Source organism: Cupressus sempervirens, chromosome 1 (assembly GCF_028749045.1).
Source record: "Cupressus sempervirens isolate cs-2001-9-10 chromosome 1, ASM2874904v1, whole genome shotgun sequence".
NCBI classification, from domain to species: Eukaryota; Viridiplantae; Streptophyta; class Pinopsida; order Cupressales; family Cupressaceae; genus Cupressus; species Cupressus sempervirens.
Window position 1 is genome coordinate 894,324,240 of NC_143118.1, and position 21,733 is coordinate 894,345,972.

Sequence of the window (21,733 nt, forward strand, 5' to 3'; positions counted from 1 at the left end):
ATGGATTTGACATGGAAATTGAAGAGCACTTGGTTATGGATAATCAATTTGTTGTGGGCGATGATTTACTTGTTGTAGAGCATCTTGTTGCGTGCAATGAGATTGCTGGTGTTGAGAGTTTGGCATATGTTGGAGAGGGATTTCATAGTGCTATTTGATTTGGATTCAATTTTGGATCTGCCTATTGGTGTTGCAGATGTGGAGTTTGATGCTCTTATCACTAAGATGGATTATAGTGATAAGCTACATATGGATTGGTTAGTGGTGCTATTGAAAATGTTAGTGTAGTTTTTTATTTTTCCTATTTTGCTAGGTTTTTCCTACACTTTTAATAATCTCGCTTAGGTTAATAAAGCATGTCTTATTACGTGAATGGTTGTGAGGTGTCACCTTCCTACATGTGAGCATCCATTAGCTATCTTGGGAAGATACTTTGCTATCTTTAGTCTGATAGATGGTTGCTCCTCATTGGTTGGTGTTGCCACCTCCTCCCTCTTCCTAGCCTATATAAGCATGCTACCTGACTTGTATTTGTATCGCTTAGTTTTTGCATCCTCTTAATGCTATTTTGCTTCCAGCATTTGCATTACTCTCTTGGAGACTAACTCTATGTTGCTATTTTGATTTCGTATCATTTGCATTCATAGTTTAGATATTTATTCTTTGCACTAGTTTTCTGGGTTATTAATCTTTTCAGATTCTAACATGGTATCATAGCCTTTCTATGTGCAAGAGTAGATTTTAGTTTCCTTGTTTGAGAGATTCGAGAGGGGCTAATAAACTTTATTATAGTTTTTTGAAAAATGAAGTATGCTCTTCTCTTGCATCTTTGGATGATCTTGAGAATTAGAAAAGTTTTGACAAAAACAATTTTTCTCTGGGGTTTCAATCTCAAATCTGACAACCAACTTGCATATTTGGAGTTTTCAATTAGTATTGCAAGTTCCAACATGCCATTGATGGACTTAAAAATCTGATCTAGCATTTGCATGTCATATTTTGGTTGCTGGGGTCGTTTCTTAATTTTTGGAGTTGTTTTTTACTGTTAAAAGTGTTTGATTTACACTACAGCAACATCTTCTGTACATCAACAAAAAAAATGCTTTTTGAGTTTTGTTCGCAGCACCAAAAAACCATCTAGGTATTTTTTAGTTTTTGCATGCAAGCTATATATTTTGTAGAATCGAGCATGAAAAGCTACATCCATACCCCTCTCCATTGGTAGTCGCAGATTTGAACACAGTTTTCAAATGTCTCGTTCTTGCTCATACGGATTTTGATTTTGATGATTCTTATTATGAAATTGGCCATTTTTTTGTGCTCTATCCACTAGTGGAGTTGTTTTTTGATTTTCATGCATGAATTCTTCAGAAATTGCAGATTATCAACCGTAACTATGCACAGTTCTCATTTTGGAAACTTCAGAGGATCATAACTTTCTCATACGACCTCGTATCAAGGTGATTCTTTTTTTGAAAGTGCATGATTTTTCAACTAGATTGCAGTGGTGCTATTTGTTTCCTTGATTATTGTGCCCAAGTTTCACTTTTAACATATGCTCTTCATGAGGGTTTGTAATGCATTGAAATCAAGACCACTAAGTATTTCTTTCTAGTGGTAGTTGTAAGTGCACTAAAATAAAGTACCAAATCATATTTATTTGGGGGGGTTCTTTGATTGAGTAAAAAGGGGGGGCTTTGTCATGGCTGGATTCTCTTTTTTTGGCATTTCTTCTCTACATTTCTTCATCATGGATCAAACAAATATGCCCATCCTAACTCTATACAATTACTTTGAGTGGAAATCATGCACGATAATTCACTTAAGGAAAGCTGGATCAAATAGGATAACTATGGGATTTGAAACTAAACCTGCTAAAGATGAGGACAAGCCTAAGTGGTTTAACAAATGTGATGAGGCATATGGAACATTGTGTTTATCTGTTTCTCCTGACTTGCTATTTCACATTGAGTCTTTAGATACACCAAATGAAGTATGGACAAAGCTAGAAACACTATTTGGCACACAAGATTCAATGAGGGGTCATATATTGGAAAATGAATTAATTAGTTTAAGTCCAGGCAATTTCAACACAATCCAAGATTTCTTCACCAAATTGAAATCACTAAGGCTGCAGTTAAAACAATGTGGAATTGGAAAGAAAGATGAACAACTGATTCTTAGTATTCTCTCTAAGCTAAGTTCAGAATATTTTGTGTTTGTCTCTACCTTCTATGCTACTAAGGGTGCACTTGGTACTCAATTCACCATGCCATCTTTAGATGATTTTGCTGTCAATCTCACTCGAGAACAGGACAAGCTAATCTAGATGGGCACTCTTAAGTCCTCTAAGTCACATGCCTTGACTGCTAACCAAGGCACAAAAGAACAATAAGGACAAAGTAGTAACAACAATAGTAAGGACAAGAAATAAAAGAATAGTGAGGAGAAGAAGGATTAGATACCAGTTTCTTCAAAAGCAACTATTGATACATCATCCTCTAAGGGCGATAAGCCTAAGAAAGAAAAGGTTAAATGTGCCTATTGTAAAAGACCCGATCATGATGAACATAAATGTTTGAAGAAACAAATTGATCACTTGACATACATGCTTGAGAAGAATAATATTAGTGTTCCTAAGTCTATCAAACAAAGTTCTAATGAAGAGTCTAACAAGGAAAAAGAAAACAACAAAGGGAAAGGAAAGGGCAAGGCTCTTGTTGCAGTTGCTTCCTCACCACCCACTTGGGTTCTTGATTTGGGTGCTTCGCACCACATTGCTTCATCTAAGGAAGAAATTGCATCCTTGGAGCCATGTACTATGCCTTCTATTTTGATGGGTGATGACACTCCTATTGAGGTGTGTGGGAGAGGGTCTGTTGATGTGGGGGATGGCACATTCCATGATGTTTCGTGTGCACCCTCATTGTCAACTAATCTCCTATCGGTATACCAGATCACTCACACAAGTTTAGGCAAGCGAGTTGAGTTCACTCCTAGTTCAGTGGAGATATGTGAGTTGCACAATGATTCTATAGTTGCAGTTGGGAGAGCAGATCATCAGTCACGACTCTATATGTTTTCTCACTTTGTTCTTGATCCTCCTTTAACTGTTTTGCTCACTCACTCTAATGATGTGAGCAAATTATGGCATGAGCGGTTTGTCCATCTTAACTTCCACTACTTGCATCAGCTTAACCAACAGAGCATGGTCATAGGGTTGCCTTCTATTTTGACATTGGAGTTACTTGGAATACATGATAGATCTTCTAATGGGTTAGATTCACTTGAGCAGTCTTCTTCCTCCACTTCTGATGCAGAGAGTGATTCAGATGATTCACCTCCTTCCTCTCCTAGTCATCATTCACAGGTTGATGATTCTCCTCTAGATTCTCCATCTTCTGGTCCACTTTGGGCTACACAGACCTTGCAGTTTGTAGGTGATTGGGTTGGGGATCCATCAGACACCAAGAAGACTCTTTCACAATTCCAAGATGCTTTACATATCTTCATTGCTACTGCCTCAAATCCACAGTCCTTTCATGAGGCTTCTGGTATTTTTGAGTGGGATATAGCTATGCAGGAAGAGTATAGCAACCATTCTTGGGATCTTTTCCCTTTTCCTAACGGAAGAAAACTTGTTCGATGTAAGTGGATCTACCAGACAAAATTTGCAAGCTTTGCTGAGGGTGCGGGATGCTTCATCTTTTGGGGGGGCCTCTTCCTCTCACTTGGAGTCCTAATTTTCTTTGGGGAGTCTCTTTTCTCTCTCTTTTGGGGGAATTTTATGTACATGGGTACCTCATCAGGCTTGATTTGCCGGGACCCATTTCTACATCCACCTAAGCTTCGCTTATGGGGGGTGTTAGTGTAGTTTTTTATTTTTCCTATTTTGCTAGGTTTTTCTTACACTTTTAATAATCTCACTTAGGTTAATAAAGCATGTATTATTAGGTGAATGGTTGTGAGGTGCCACCTTCCTACATGTGAGCATCCATTAGCTATCTTGGGAAGATACTTTGCTATCTTTAGTCCAATAGATGGTTGCTCCTCATTGGTTGGTGTTGCCACCTCCTCCCTCTTCCTAGCCTATATAAGCATGCTACCTGGCTTGTATTTGTATCAATTAGTTTTTGCATCCTCTTAATGCTATTTTGCTTCCAGCATTTGCATTACTCTCTTGGAGACTAACTCTATGTTGCTATTTTGATTTTGTACCATTTGCATTCATAGTTTAGATATTTATTCTTTGCACTAGTTTTCTGGGTTATTAATCTTTTCAGATTCTAACATAAAATTTTGGTGTTTGGATGGATTTTGCAGGTGTGGGTGTGTTGGCGCTCAAAATTGTAGCCTAAATTTTGAGCACTGTTAAGAAATTGAGCCCTATAAATGCTTTTGATGTGATTGTACCTAGCTGTACCTTTGAGGCTTAAGAGGTGTTCAATTCTTCTAACACCTTCCATTTAATGCGTCTACCTATTCTATGAAGTTAAATCACCTTTTTGGGCCATTCTGTTAAGTCTTGTTTTGAGCAAATTTCAAATCTACATTTTGACCCGTGTCAAATAGTGACAGGAGGCCACGTTTGCATGTGAATATCTCGCACCCAGAAGTGTTTCATGAATCAATGCTTTGGGAATATCTAGTGTCCATACCGAAGAGCCTATGTTTCAAATTTTGAGTTTTTTTGAGTCTGCTTGTCTAGGTTTTGAATCCCTCAAAGTTGGTCAGTTACTATTTTCATGCTTTTGCAATTAATTCTGAATTTTGGGAGGCCTTGTTTGACGTGCTATAACTTTGACCCAGTTGACCAAAATGTTGAAATTCCTTTTGCGTTGCATTGTAGACATTAGAAACCTATTATTTTTCAAGTTTTAGCTCATGATGAATCCGTTTGATCAGTTTTCAAACATGATTCCAAACACAATTTCTATCTTTTCACTAGTGTCAACATTTGCATATTTGTTGGAACCCCTATTTGATACGTCATAACTTGAGACTCGTGATTGGTAAGATTGAATGGATGTACCCCTATGTTGTACTCTAAAAATACTCTAAGTTTATTAGTTTGCAAGTCTTGAAAAATTTGTTTGCACACTTTTCTAGGTCAATTCCATTCACAAAAAATGTTTTCTGTCAATGTTTCCAGTTTACATATTCCAAGTAGCTCACTTTGACCACTCACGATTTGCGTCCTATTATTCTTCATGAGCCCAAATCATAGATCCATATTGTCCTCATGACAGAGAACCAATGCCCCAGTTTTTGTCTTCCCAAGTATCAGTTTACCTAGTTTTTGAAGCTAATTCTGAGCCCAAGTTATTGCTTTTTGACATGTTTTCTTGCAGGCATTTTTGAGGAGGCAACTTTGATAGCAAATATCTTTTGACTAGAAATTCATCATGAGATGAGGTTTGACAGGGTACAAGAGTGTGGAACAGGGATTTAGTGTGCTAGATTTTAGAGCCCGATCAGGTGTCTGGGTCAGTTTTTAAGGCCAATCAACAAAGCCCCTAGCACAAATTTGACAGTTGGCAAAAAGTGATAAATTGAGTTTTTAGCAATCAATCAGTGATCAAGTTTAATTTTAATCAGTTCGAGATGATCAGTGCGTCAAAGATTTGAAGAGGAGATGGTAATGATTGTAATCATTACAATACTTCACCATGTGCATTACCATCATTGGCGTTAAATAAATGCAAGGTTGTCCATATAGATTTAATAGAGGTGTCTCCCTATGAGATGTCACTCTATGAAACTGAAGGTTATCTTTTTAGTAGACATGGGTGGCTTCTTTAAAAAGTATCAAAAATCAAACACCTGCAAACAAGAAATGCATGGAAAGGCTTTACGCATGGCACAACATTGTCTACATGGCAGAATCAAGCCAAAATTAGTAGGACTTTGCAAAATATTGCAACTTTCAGACGAGGTAATGCGTATGGCAGATGGCCTCCTCTGCTATGTGATGAACAACTACCAATTGCCAAAGGAACCAACCAGTTTGCTACAGGCTATTGAAATTTCCATATGTTGTGTAGCAATAGGATGCTTGAAATATAACATGGATTTGGATGCATCAATTGAACTCACAAAATCACGAATGAAATTTGAGTGCAAAAGAGCAGAGATTGATTCAGTGTATTCAAAACTTAGGGAACAGTGCTTGAAGTTAGGAGGAGATATTCCTTGTACTCTAGGACAGTGTGGAAGCAAAGTTATTTCATCCCTAGTTAATTTAGCCAACCAATGACTTGCTGATGAGTTGCATCCACAAGATACAACATTTTCCACCACAAGGAATGATAATCGTTCCAAAATTTTGATGCAAATAGGGGCAACTCAAGAGCCATCCAATGCATAGGATTTGTCTAGAGTACCTGACAATGAACAAGAGATGACAACTGTTGTTATTGATATAGATAGAAGAGATGAGCAAGGAAATAAATACCAGCCTAGATGCAACTTGCTCGAACAAGAGACTTTGGAGGCAATTACACCTCTTATTGTATGGCCTGTGTAAGACAATTCAAATCACATTGAGGAAGAAATGGTAACATGTGTCACAAATCATCAAGATCTTATTCTTCTTGATCCAATGGGTGTTTCCCATACATCTTCAAGTCTAGCAACTGGCATACCATCCCAGAGTCAACTAAATTTTATGCCTCTTAAAATATCAAGATAATAAAGGAAAAAGCTTTAGTCAACATTTTTAAAAGTAGCACTCCAAGTATAAGAAAGGAATACCACGCATAGAGCAAGGGGAGGAGTTGGCACATATAAAGAAGTAGAGACATCAAGAAGAAGAAGTTGGCAACCAAAAAGAATGCAATCAAAGCCATCCATGCACATTAGATAAAAGCCTGTGTAAACAAAGAAGAGACGCTAGGCAGAGAAGTTATAAAAACAAATAAGAAAGGGGGTAGCGCCATAGCAAAGGAACATTTACGCAATGAAAAAGATGCCCACGACTAACAAGCTTAACATGTATACCAAGCCGCAATAGAAAATTGAAAAGAGAATACACTGGTTAAAGGTCCAAACATGCAAACTAGGCATCTCACGGATAGAGGAAGATAGTTCCTGCGTTAAACAAATAAGCCATGCTCGTATAGAGTAAAAGTAGCACTTCATGCCAGTTTCAAAGGAATTCACCATGTAAGGGAGCGACATCTAGTCAAAGTAGAGATCACATAGCAACACATGAAGAAGAGAAGCAAAGAGGTAGGGGTTAATCATGGCAGTCCACACAACCAACAGTTAGAAGATGAAGCCGCAGAGAGCATTACATAATAAAAGAAAGCTCACTTTTTTCTCCTAAGAGCTCATGACAGTCAAGAAAATGCCTGGCCACTTAAAGGAGAATCAACAACAAACAAGGCCATCACTCATAGTAAGGAGCAAAACAAGGCGTCTATTGTAGATGTTAAAGAAGAAGGTGCTAGGGAGTAAGAAAGGTTGCCATGCCAAGCAGGGAATCTTGGAAGGAGATAGAGGAGCCACAGTTTTGGAGGCTACATAAGTGTAGACAAAAGAGGCTCCCAGCGATGTAGAAAAGGAGATCCCCACATTAAATGCAAAGTCAATGAGGCATTAGAAAAGAGAGCCCACACCTAGGATTGAGGAGAGAATAGGGCAAACCCGAGCATTGATAGAGGAATCAGATGCATAGACTTGGAATGACATGAAAAATGACTGTAGGGGAGCCATCCACAAAAAGACAACGCGCAGGTAGAGGACAATCCATGCAATGCAACACAGGGAACCAGCTAAGAAAGTCTGCAACGAAAGAAGAAGCAAACAGGGGCAGAGACGACATCAAAATAGAGAAAGTTGTGAGCAGAGATTGGATTTCTTTTATCCCACATTGGGGGCACTGGAGGATTTTATGGTGTTTATATTCAAATTCACATAATACTTAAGTGTCTCAAAGACACCCAGTTCTTGGATGTTGGTGCTTGCATAAAGGGGCCCACCTGGCCGGCAAAGTTAACATATTTTGATTGTTACAAACACCGACATGGCTCACGTATGAGCATAAGGAGGATGGAGATGGCTTTTTGCTCTTATGTGTGTATGAGTGTAAACTAAGAATTAGACACATTCTGATGCTCTGATGGTTCAAGCTTTGTGTGAGGGCGTAGACCAAATTTTAAAGATCTCTGCTCATACGCAAAGCCCCATAAGAACGTAAACAAAATTTTAGACACCTCTGAGGATATGCTTGTTCCCATGAGATTGTAAAAGGAAGGCTTCACCGTGAGAACGTAAAGGGGTCCTACGCCCGTATGGTTGTGAATGAAAATTTCAAAGAGCCCAGTCTTATGCTGAGGTCATAAAGACATAAAAGAAGCCTCCTGTATGAGTGTAAAGGCTCTAAACGTAAGAACGAAAAGGAAATTTAAAATGCCTCTGATGATATGTGAAGAGGAATTAGAAAATTAATTAATATTAATATATTAATTAATTAAAAGTATTTCAAGTGTTGCACAGCAAATAGGGACTTGCCATGTGGCATCATAGGATTGAGACCTAAGGAGGATAGAGAATAAAATGAAATTGAAAGATTTCCACGAAATGAAAGATTTGAAATATTTTGAATTTTTATATAGTTCTGACTATATAATTTTTAAATTTTTCATTTTTAAAGCTCTGATTTAGGCCAGGAGCCTGAATTTCAAATGGCCATAATAGGGGTGATTTTTTATCAAAAATAGGCAGTGCAGTATACCATTGGAACCTGGAGGAAGTAAATTTTCCAGTTTTGAGGTTAGATTTTGCACAGCAACTCATTGGTTTAGGTTATAAGTAGATTTATATTTTCTGGGGCATTCTCAGTAAAAGGTCCAGAATTCATCATAAAGCCACAGAATCAGTTGGGCAGCATGTATTAGAGTTTGTTGATGCTAAAATGAATTCTAAAAAAGTTTGCGTGCTTCTAGAATTCATTTTTAAATTGATTTTCATTTTTACCATGAGTAAAGTTTAGGAATCAAAATAAGTTATTCTTTAAATATCTCAGATATTTTGTTCTTGTAGAGGCCTAATGATGAAGATTTGATTCACCAGTTGAGGGGAGAGATTAAAACGATGTTTTAACCTATTGAGAAGGTTTTCCAAGTGAACAGATGTCATGTTTTGATCAGATCTGGGAATTAACTCTTCTCCTATATCTTCCTTTCTTTTACTCATTGTAAGCGTTCCAGTTTTTGTCACTAAGAAACTAGTTGGTTCTAGTTTTTGGAGAAAAAACTACTCACTGCTATGATACCAGGTTATGGATCTAGTTTTGATGTGTTCCCATACTGTGATGCCACATATTTTTCAGCAATTTCCCTTGTATGAACAACAAAAATGAAGAGAATACAGATAGTTTAGGTCTTTTAGGTGTTTCTATGTTTTGATTGAATGCATATAAATGTATTATTTCAAGGAAATGAATACAAAGGAGCAAGAATTTCATTAGTTTCATTCTGATTCTCATCTCTAGTCTCAGTGAATTTTCAATGTTTTATGATCTTTGAACAAAGAGCTTAGGTCATAGTTGCAATCCCTTAAGGTTGTATATTGTTTTATTGTTACTTGTAACTCAAGGAGTCATGTAAATGCTTCAAGGAGTCAACAGGGTTGCAAGTTTATTGAGAAGGATATCATGTAAGAATGAGATTCAGATTGAACATGGATGTCTATTTACAAGGTGAATGGATAGATCGTATATTTGAAGATACAAATAAGTCTCAGATATCTATATGTATGTGATTAATTCATAGAATTTCCCAATAGATAAGGCACTGATTGTTTACAGAATCACTTGTTCATGCTGCTACATATTATGGGTTTTTGTTGAATTCAAAATCTTTTATTCAAATAAATTCAATTTTTCATGTCTTGTAGTGGGCTAAAAGGAATTAACCCTCACTCAGCTTACGAATGTTGTAGATTTGGATTCAGCTACTATAGATCTGTGTCATTGCATAAGTTATTAGGAGAAATAAGGGTTTTCATCTGCTATTAATAAGTTCAGATTTATGTTTTAAATGCACTAGTACCATATCTCAGAACCTCAAGGTTAACCCGCCTAGGTCTTGTAGAGCCTGAAGTGAAGAAGGAGTTATGCCTTATAGTTGGCCCAAGACTATAGTCAGGTGTATCCGTCATAGGAAATTGCTAGCCTTATATGCATTTGTCTGATTTCTTGGTCATTTTCAAAACTGTTAAATCGAGAGCCAACAGGGTGATTTGCAGATTTATTCTTTTGTCTGTATGGAATGGAAAATCTTGGGTGAAGATGCAATGGAAGTCTAGTTCTTGTAAAGGAACAAAGTGTGGGACACACTTTTCTTTGTACCTTGGGAGTCTGATGTAGGAGCATCTTGGGTTGCCTTGTAATCCTACTCTGTTTTGTTCATTATTATAGTTATCACCAAGTTATTATTATAGTTAGCCAAGTGTAGTATTAACCAATAGTCTTAATTGAGTGGAGTGTTAATTGAATTGTATTAAACTACAATGTTAACCAATAGTGTTAATCAAGCTTATGTATTAACCAATAATGTTAACTGAGTTGCAGTATTAACTAAGTTGCAGTATTAACCGAGTGTTCATTTGTGTCTCAAGTGAACCTGATCTTTGTTGATACTTGGAAGTGGTTTTCTTATGCTTGGTCATGTCTTGGTTCCTACTTTGCCCGAGTCATTTGTGTTTAGTTTGTAGTGTGAGCCAACCTTGGCATTTAATTTGGTTGTATGTATTTAATTTATGTTGTAAGTTGAGTTGTGGCTTAAATGTGCATTTAATGCAATGGTTTATTTAATTTGTAACATAATAGGCCCACCTATGGCTTAGTTAGGTATAAGTAAGGGTTCTTGTGGAGTCTTAAGTAAGAATCATCTAACTTGGAGAAGAGGATGAAGGAGAGTAGTGAACTTTGAGAAGGGCTAGTAGCTGAGACTTAGGAAACAAGGAGATTGCTTGGTGGCTTGCAAGCACAAGTTTAGATTTTCCTTGGAGGTTCCTACCAAAGTGTGGATATGGACTAGCTAGGATTTAGGGTTTGGATTGGATCTTGAGGATCTTGTAGAAGTATTACTTTCTTTGTATTTGGCTATAACCAAGAAAGCCTTACAGCCTGACACATTGCATGTAATCAGTTATTTTATAAATCAAGTGTTGTAAATTTGCATTAGATTGTGCATCGTTGTTGTGTTTCCACTATGTGGTTATTTTCTTAGGGCTATGGAATCTCCTTTGGGGATACTCCTACCTCACACTGCATCAAAAGGGACTTTGTTTTGGAGGCTACAAGTGAAGTTTTCAAGAAATAGAGTATAGCGACTGAGTGGAGTAGTGAAGAGTAGAGAAGAGATATACCAAATAGGAGATTTGATCAAAGAGTGGAAAGAGAATATCTATAATCAACTTTATAAGTGCAAACCAAAGGATCAATTAGAAATGGGTAATATGGAGAGAAGGGGGGGGGGGGGGGGGGGAATCAATATTTTACAAACTTTTGCCCACAACTAAATATTGTTAATTACTTTATAACATGCATATGAAAGTAAACTAACAATGTTGAATAGTAATAATAACCATACACAAAGAGAACTCATAATACCATTTTTTTAAACTAGGGAAACCCTGGCCAAGGGAAAACCTTGATGAGGATGGCACCCACAAAATGATCCACTAAACAAAAGTATTATGTTAAGGACATTGACCCTATTAGGAGTCTATTAAGTACATATAGTGTCTCGATTTTCATTAAAGGACTAGACATTGTTAAAATCCTCAACCCTATTAGGAGTTGGTATATACTATTAATTAATGTATGCAAGATGAGTCCACTGCCCAAATATGCAATATAAAATATAGTTCTATAATACAAAAATGAGATATATACAAAAAATTCTTATTGTTGATATCCTCACTATTTGATCTTACTTTTTTTGTACTTCACATATTTCTGATTATACATTAGATTTTGCATCACATCTAGTTCATATAACATGTATACAATATGCACATGAGTTCACATATTACATACAAATCCTTAACTTCATGTATCATGATCTTTCGTTTATACCTTACATTTTTAGCAAAACTGCCTTATCAGCCTTCAAGCTTTCACACGCTTGGCTAAATACAAAATTAACTCTTTCTAACTTAAGGTTAACATCTAGGATGTCATCTCTAATTAGTTAAATAATTATTCCATACACAAAATAATTCTTTAACCTATAATTCATATTTCTGTGTCATGCTATGTTCTTTCCTGTAAATTGTTTGTTTGGTAAATTGACTATAACTCTTATTGTACCATCTGTACTATTTTGCATACTTACCCATGTCATCATGACACTCTATACTTTTCATACTTGACTACCCATGTGCCAATGTTTAACCAGTGAAGCTCACCAATCAAAATTCTATTTGCTTTGTCAGATAAACTCCATGATACTTAGACAATTTTTAAAGTAAAATTTCCTTAACTTTATTTTCATGATATCTCTTGTACATACTGAAATCATGTTTCCATAAATGACAACATTAGTTGATTACCTTAGCCAAATTTTCAATAAGATCAGGTACTGATACATTCTAGCAAGTGAATCAGGGTAAATCTCTTAATAGAGTGGTCCTAATAGGTCTAAGTAAATCTCCTAATAGAGTGCTTACTTAGTTGTAAGTTTAAATCCTTTAATCAAGGTAGACCTAACAGTCTTCTAAAGATCTTAACAGGGAAGACCCCTGATAGGGTAGATCATCAAAATTGATGACATTTAAAGCCTTAATAGGCATACTTTATTATTGCACTAGTGAAGATTTGTGGGTGGCATCCCCATCCCAGTTTGACTTTCACCTTGGAGGGTTTCTGGGTAACCAAAATCTTTTGTGTTATGTGTTTACATTTATCATTATGGATGTGATAAACAGTTCAATTTATTTCAACATTTCAAGTTTAAGATTATATGGTTCATGATCTAGATATGAGATGGATTGGCGGTGAATACAGTTAAGTTGTTATTTGCTTTGAAGGATAAAAAATTTAGTGATCCTAATTCACCCCCTCCCCCCTCTAAATATCTCACTTTCCCAATTAAATTCCAACAATTGGTATCATAGCTTTGTTCTCTTAGAAGAAATTTGACCACTTGAGAGTTGATATCTTGGAGATGGAGGCTTATAAATTGGGAAAGATCTTTGAAAAATAGATGCTTGACATCTAGATCATACTACAACAACTTGAGCAACAAGAGAGGAATTGAAAAAGTCCTTAAAGAAAAGGAAAGAGATGGATATTCAAAAAAATGACACTCTATCAAGAGTGTATACTAAAGGAATGTTTAACAATGGCAATTCTAGTGAAAGTGATACAATTATAGCAAATCTATTAGAGAAGAACAATATTCTACATGAAGAAGTCAGAGGATTAAAGAGAGAACATGAAATCAAATCAATAAGGCTATGTGAAGTGACTGAAGATAAATAGAAAGATGAAGAAGACAAAGTCATGATAGAAGAGGACAAAAGACAAGTGGCTACCAGACTTGTTGGAAGATCATTTGATGTGTAAAAGCTTACAAACAATTAGTTGGACATGATGAATCAATTGGTACTTGCAAATAAGGAGCTTAATAGAAAGGACATAGATATTGCAAACGTGATATCATAAAGTGATCAATTGAGGAATGAGTTAAGATATGAGGAGTTATTGGAAAAGATGAACAAACCCAGTGAAGCTATAAGATATTTTGAAGAACTGATGAGATCACCAAGGTCATCCAGTGACACCTTTGGTTTAGGACATATCAAGCACTCTTTTGAAGGAGAATCATCCAAGAGTGGAGAGCAAAGAAATGCAAAGCCAAGGAATCACCTACATGCTATCATTGTGGTAAACTTGGACATACAACAAACATTTGTAGAAGAAAGATTGGTAAGCATAATCCTAAGCCTAACTTTACTAGTAACTATTTTAATTGCAAGAAACAAGGTCATCAAGCACATGAATGAAGATCAAAGGTTAGAAATACACCTATTGCACCTAGATTTGAGGGATATTGTATAGTTGTCAATAGTATGGACATAGAGCACAAGAATGTAGATCAAAGGAAAAATCTGATTGGAAATAGGGAAATGCTCATACCCACCTAACTGGGTAGAGCTAGCACTCAAAAATGGAGGGGAATACTAGTTCTCAGTCTCCTAACAAATGACTACCAAAAATAGAAGTAGAAATGAAGCTAAAATAGTAAAACAAGAGAGCCCTACCTAACAAAAAAAAGGGAAAATACGAGAATATGAATATTAAAATGAAAACCTCACAAAAATTGTCAAAAGTCACAGCAATCCAAGGTCTCCCTGAGCTAGATCCAATCTCACGACAATCCCATGCCTGTAGCTCCTACAACAAACATAAATACAATCCTAGAGAAGAGGATTGGAAATTTTCTCTCAAATTTCTATTTCCAAAAGTGAGAAGTGAGGAATAAAATTCATTTTTGGATATATATTTACTTTTTAAGTGAATAAAGGATTAGGGTTATTAACCAAACACCTAGTTAAACCCTAAATCCACCTAAACAAAAATAGGCTATTCCAAGTAATTAGAATTCAAGTATGGCAAAGTTATTAAGAATTAAATTAAATAAGATAAAGTCCAAAATTTCCTTAAACTAAAAATCATAGAATTCCTTACTAATTTTCGCGACAATTGCAAACCTCTAAATGCACAGACATGCTCATAGGTCTAATCACATAATGAAAATGAGTCTAGATTTATTTAACCACCAAAGGGTTTAATTTAAATAGTTAAATAGAACACGTCAACCATACAGGGAAGACACTGGCTAGATATGAACAACTGAATCACTAACTTCATGTGCCACTACTAGGGACATAAATCCTGCACACTAAACAACACAATCAAGTGCAATTGCATATAATAATATAACCAAGGCCATAAATGCATTAAATCACCTAATTTAACCATTTATTTAATTATACTAAAATAATTCATTTACATCACTCACTTTCACATAAAACATCACAAAGCAAGAATGAAGTAAACATGTGGCAAGACCAACATATAAACGTAAACAAAATATATGTCTAAATACAGAATAACTAGATATCATCATAAAACATCCTGTCATAGCAAAAAGTCATCATCATGCAAATATGATCAACTAAACAACATAGTAACTATTAACCAAAAATTGCCTCCTGCCAAAAAGTTAAATGCCAAAGCCCACCTAACAGTCACTTTTCATATTTAAATATTCAAATGCCAATTAAAATACAAAATAAATGGAATTAAAACCTTGTGTATTTCCATATTTTCCTAAGTTTACTTTTCGGCTCCTGCAACTTTCCAAACCATTAGATCTTGCATAGATCCATGGTAGGCTCTTTCTTGCATTATGAAATAACTCAAAATTTAAGGAATGTGGGCAAGCGCCTCGCTGCCATGTGGCATGTGGTTCTATTTTCTCTTTGTGGGCCATAGGAAAGGAAAGCTATCAGTCAAGTTGGCATTTTTTGATTGGCCGTCACTTTCTCACATTTTGTGTTTTGTTAGATTTTCTGATAATGTGGGAAAGTGACTTTTCGCCATGTGGATTCATGGGTCCAACTTCTTCAGTGGGTCACCATAGACAAGGTGGACGAGCTATTAGAGCACATTGGCATACAAAGGAAATTTGGTTTTATGTCATTAGTTGAAGGTATTGACATGGATAATTGTTGGTTGCAAGTACTAACAGGGACCACATGTTTTCAGTTTTATCTGTGCTGTTAGATCTTCCCAGATCAACGGTCGTTGCATCCCTGCTTTATGAAGATGCAAGGATGTTAAAGAATGCAGGGAAGTAGATGGTCAATGTGTGTCTTTGTGGGTCCATTCTTCCATGTGGGCCACTAGGGTTGAAAAGGCAGTACCAAACAGTTGCCAGATAAGTGCTAAGGTAGAATTTTGTGCCATTTGCTTCCTTTTGATTCGCCAAGGGATGACGTGTTGGTGAGTTGGATGTTAGGTGTCCAGTGGACCTGAAAGTTTTAAAAGCAATGCCACGATAATTGGGATCTTCCACGATCATTGATCTTGTGGAGATCGATGATCGACGCTTTTCTGTATTTTGAAGTTGCGAGGATTTTAGACAATGCAAGAATGCACCTAATTGTCACGTGTCCTCGTGGACCTAGTTTGAAAGTAAGGCAGTCATAGTTAAGGCTAACAGTTATGTGACATTACAGTTAAGTTGAAAAGGTGGTGCAATTATGTTGGATAAGATAGTCAAAATTATGAAGACCTTGTAAGGTGGAAAAAATAAATGGAACTATTGGCCCACGTGGCTCATCTTGGTTGCAGGGTTTTGTTTGACCTATTGACCTCGCTGATTTGGAAAGCCAAAAATGAGAAAGATAGGGTTTCTTGCATGATTTGATCTTCATGATCAATTCCAGCCACTCTTGAATGAATGCCAGGCCTAGCAAATGAAGGAAACACTCCACCACATCTAGTTTTATCCATCTACTTGGTCAGAATGATTAAATGATTTCATTTTTGTCTTCTTAGTGCTCTATTTTTGGCAAAATATTGGATTTCTTTGCATCTAAATTTGTGCCAAGATTAGATTTTCTCTAGATCTATATGATTATTCTCTGCAATCTTAAATGGTAGTGGTTGAGTTTGGTTTGAGACAAAAAATATCTTAGTTATGCCCGAGCTATAAATGTAGTTTTTGTAAATTTTGTCAAGGTTGACTCTTCTCTATTTTCTTGATATTGCTCTGCAAGTTCATTATAAATTCCCTTTGCCTCTGAACCTATATGACATTCTACTTTATCTCCTCGAGACATTGATGTATTGTGCAAGACCTATTTGCCTCTAACTAGTGTATTGTGGATATCTACAATCTTGCATAACTGTATCTCCTTTTGGCCTATGAGTGATATATAAGTGAATTCTCTTCTTCCTTGTGTTATTTATTTGGGTTTTCTAATTTGCATCTGCATGTGATTGTTAGATTAAAACAAGTCTAGACGTGTATATCTTTTGGTGTCATGATGGTTCAAGTGTGCATGTATGGGCAAAGATTGGTTTGAACACTCTATTTTGGTGCATCACCCCTTAGGTTAGAATAGGTAGATTTGCTTTCTATGCATTCCTTCTCTCTTTCCCTCTCCAAGAGTAGCTAGGTGCACTCTGATAGCAAAGGAAGCTAGCCTTCTCTAGAGACTAAACCTCATAGTTCAAGTCCCATAGCTTGGAGGTTGTTTCTATGTTTCACAAGGTTGTCCTTAGGTAAAAACTTTAGACAAGGGTGCAAACTTTTGTGACAATAGTAACCTAACAACTATGATACCGGTAATCAAAATATAATATCTAACCATTAGGTCATCTCAAATGTAAAATAACATGAGTAATAAAGTATCTCTTAGATCAAAATATAACAAGGTACATACTACAAACACGAGAGGCACTACATCCTCCCCCACTAGGAATAGGCTTACTCTTGGAAGCTTGCAAAAAGATAGGGGTATAAATCTCTCAATCATGTAGCATCCTCCCAAGTAGTAGAAGTCTCATCACTCGAGTCCCACTGGACCCTTACCTGCTCTATGTCTTGACCTCTTAGAATCAGCCTCAGATGTTGAAGGATATAGATGGGCTCCAAAGAAAGCTACTCATCCTCTACCTGCAAAGCATCCCAATCAAGAACATGGGTCACATCGAGAATATACTGCCTCAAAACAAAAACATGGAAAACATCATGGATGTGTGATAGGCTAGGTGGCAATTCTAGTGGATAAGCAACACGACCGATCCTCTCAAGGATCTCAAATGGTCCAACAAAATGTGGTGCCAATTTAGAGCCTTTCCTATAATGGATGAGGCTCTTCCTCAAATGCAATCTCAAAAACACCCTGTCGCCAACTGAAAAGTGATGATCCAACCTATGGGCATCTACATACTTCTTTTGCCTATCTTGAGTAGTAATCGAATGCTCTCTAATATGAATAACTTGCTGCTCCATATCTCAAATCATCTCTAGACCCAAAAGTACTCAGTCCTCCAAATGATCCCAACTTAAAGGGGTATGACACAGTCTATCATACAAGGGCTAAAAAGGTGACATGCCAGGAGAACTACAATACCCATTGTTATATGCAAACTCAACAAGGTATAAATAATTATCCTACTTCACCTACCTAGCCATCCCATCTATGTGAAGCATGTCTTCCAAAACCTGGTTCAATCTCTCTATCTGACCATCAATCTCTGGGTGGTAAGCCGAACTAAAATGGAGCTACATGCCCAAAGCATGCTAGAGAGATGTCCATAGTGCTGAAGTAAACACAAGATCTCTATCTGATATAATGTGACAAGGGATTCCATGCAATCAAACAATGTCTTCCAAGAAAATATGCATTATAGAAGAAGTTGTGTAGGATGTTCTCATGGGTGAACAATGTGCTACCTTGGAAAACTTGTCCACTATCACCATGATACACTCATGTTGTCATCATGACATAGGCACCCCTTTTAAAAAATTAATAGATATAGTATCCCATTTCTACTCTGGAATGGTATGCAGCTACAAAAGACTCATTAGATGCTAATGCTCTATCTTCACTCTTTGGCACTCGAGACATTGAGCAAAAAAATAAAAAACATCACACCTCATCCCTACCCAAAAGTACAACTACCTAAGATTGGCATGCATCTTCTTGATGTTGAGATGTGCAGAATATGCTGCATGATGTACTTCAGAAAAAATCAAGGTACAAAGATCACCAAATATTGGCACATAAATGTGCCCCAAGTATCAAAAAAATCCATCAAACTCTAATAAATACCTCAAAAACCTCCCCTCAAGGGTACATCTAGACTCAATCTTTGCCCTCACCTCTTGATACCATATATCACTAAACAAAGCCTCCAAGATATGGCCTCGCAAATCCACTCCCAATGACAAAACTGATATCTCATGTCACCTTCTACTCAAGGCATCCATAATGACATTTTCTTTCCCTTTAATGTAATGGAAATCAAAGTCATACTCGCACAGGAACTCCATCTAGTGACATTGTCATGCATTTAGGTTTGGATGAGTAAAGATATACTGCAAGGTCCTATGATTTCTATGCAACTCAAACCTATGTCCAAAAAGGAAATGTCTCAAATGTACAAGTGCATGCCCTATAGCTGCAAGTTCCAAATCATGAGTGGGGTAGTTGAGTTTGTGGTTTTTGAGTTTTTTGGACTCATATGCAATAACATGATCATCTTGCATCAACACCACACCAACCCTTTCTAATAAAGCATTCGTGCAAACTACAAAATTACATATAGGATTAGGCACTACAAGGATTGGTGCACTAGTCAAAAAATCCTTAAGAACATCAAATATTGCCTCACACTAGTCTGATCAAACATAATTCTTCCTTTCCATTGAAGAGTAGTGATGGGATGAGCCACATGTGAAAAATCCTTCACAAATTGGTGGTAGTAACCCACCAATCCCATGAAAATATGGACCTCAGGAATACTAGTGGGCATCGACCAATCCATGATAGCTCATATTTTCTCTAGATCTACTGTAATACCATCATGTGTGATAATGTGCCCTGAATACTTCACTTCTAATTGGAAGAATCCACATTTACCCAAGTTGCCATACAACTAATGATCTCACAAGCATTGTAACACCTGGTGTAAATGGATCTCATGTTCCTCTATAGTCTTAGAATAGATCAATATGTTATCCAAGAATACAATGACACAATGATTTAGGTACATGAAAAACACTCCATTCATCAGACTCATAAACACTAATGGTGCATTGGTTAACCCAAAGGGTACAACCGTGAACTCATAATACCCATAACATGTACAAAAAGCTTTCTAATGAATGCTAACCTCATGAATATGAAGCTGATGGTATCCTGACTTAAGATCAATCTTGGAGAATACTCTCACTCCCTTTATTTGATCAAACAAGTCATCTATCCTAGGAAAAGGATACCAATTCTTCACCATCATCTTATTCAATTGTGGGTAGTCAATGCATAAATTTAATGATCCATCTTTCTTCTTCACAAAAATGACTTCAGCACCCCACAAGGATATAGTAGGATGAATATGGCCCTTGGCCAACAATTCCTCCAACTGTAATCTAAGTTCATTCAACTCATAAGTAGTCATGTGGTAAGGAGCTTGTGATATTGGCTTCACTTCTAGAATGAGATTGATTTGAAAATCAATGTCATGTTGCAGTAGCATACCTAGTATCTCATTAGAAAAAATGTTTGCATAATCAAAAAGGAGTGGTTGATCATCAAGTATCATCGTATGACTCTCAGCCTCAAGCTCACTGATAAATACTACAAACATATGACATCCCTTCTGCACACTCCACTTCAGCTAATTAGCTGAGATCATTCGAAGTGAGACTGGCCTTTGGACCCCTATAGGTGCCACCTGCCTACTTGTGTCATCAACACATTGCACTTGCTTATGTCAAAAATTTATATTTTCTTGATGGGAAGCTAACCAATCCATGCCCAACACAATGTCATACGATCCTAGAGGTAGGATGAAAAAATCAACTATGGTGGTGAAGTTACCCAAGTCCAATTCACAACCACTAGCCAAGGAGTCCACAACCACTTTGGATCCTATGGTTAGCTCAACTTGCCACCTATCAACTTGTCATGCTGCCACTAGCCCACATCATTGAAAAAGACATGGTGAAATAAAAGAATCTAAAGCACCCAAGTTAAATAATACTAAAGAGGAAATACCATGCAATGTACCTATAGCCTTGACTATGATACCCTGGTGCTTATCTTGATGATTATCAACCGCTGCAAAAAAATTGATGGCTTCTACCTGCATCTCCCACAATAGGCTCTGACTTGAATACACCTCTACTAGGTCTTGAAGAAGTCTTTGAAGGACATTCCACTACTCTATGGCCAAGATGACCACATGAGAAACACACTCCTTTAATACCGGATCCCTATCCACGTCCACCCTAAGAAGTACTAGAATAAGGTGCACTTCCCTTGCTAGATTTCTGTTGACTACTCTGAGATGTGTGATTCTGTTGGGACTACTAACCTCTACTCTAATCATGTCTCTTTTCTCTTGTGGAACCTATACTTTGTCCACCCTTAGACCAATATTGATGTTTTTGTCACCTCTGACAACCACGATTGCCCTGTGAGGGTCTTGATTGGGTTTGACCCTTTCTTGAGGACTACAACTAAGGGAACTACACATTCTACCTTGAAGTTTGTGCACTATGGCTCTTAGAACCTAATTTTCCATTGAACCTCTTAGTAACATTGCTCTCCACAATCCTCACCTTTTCGACACCAAAGGAAAGTGTCCTAGGTTGATACATTCTAACATCTCCAATGCTAGAGTCCTTAAGACCTCAAACAAAATGCTAAGTAAGGAGTATCTCATCATGGTTATAGCATGAGCACTTTTTGAGCTTAAAGAATCTCATTTTGTACTGATCCACTAACATGTTCCCTTGTTTAATCTCATGGAACTCATCAACCCAATTCTCCCTAAATTGAGGGGATAGGAACCTCTCTTTGCATCTCTCCTCAAAAATCTCTTAGGTGAGATCTATAATACTAATATGGAGCTTCCATTCCTCACTATTCCACCAAATATATGCATGGTCTCTCAGCTGCATGATAGCACAAT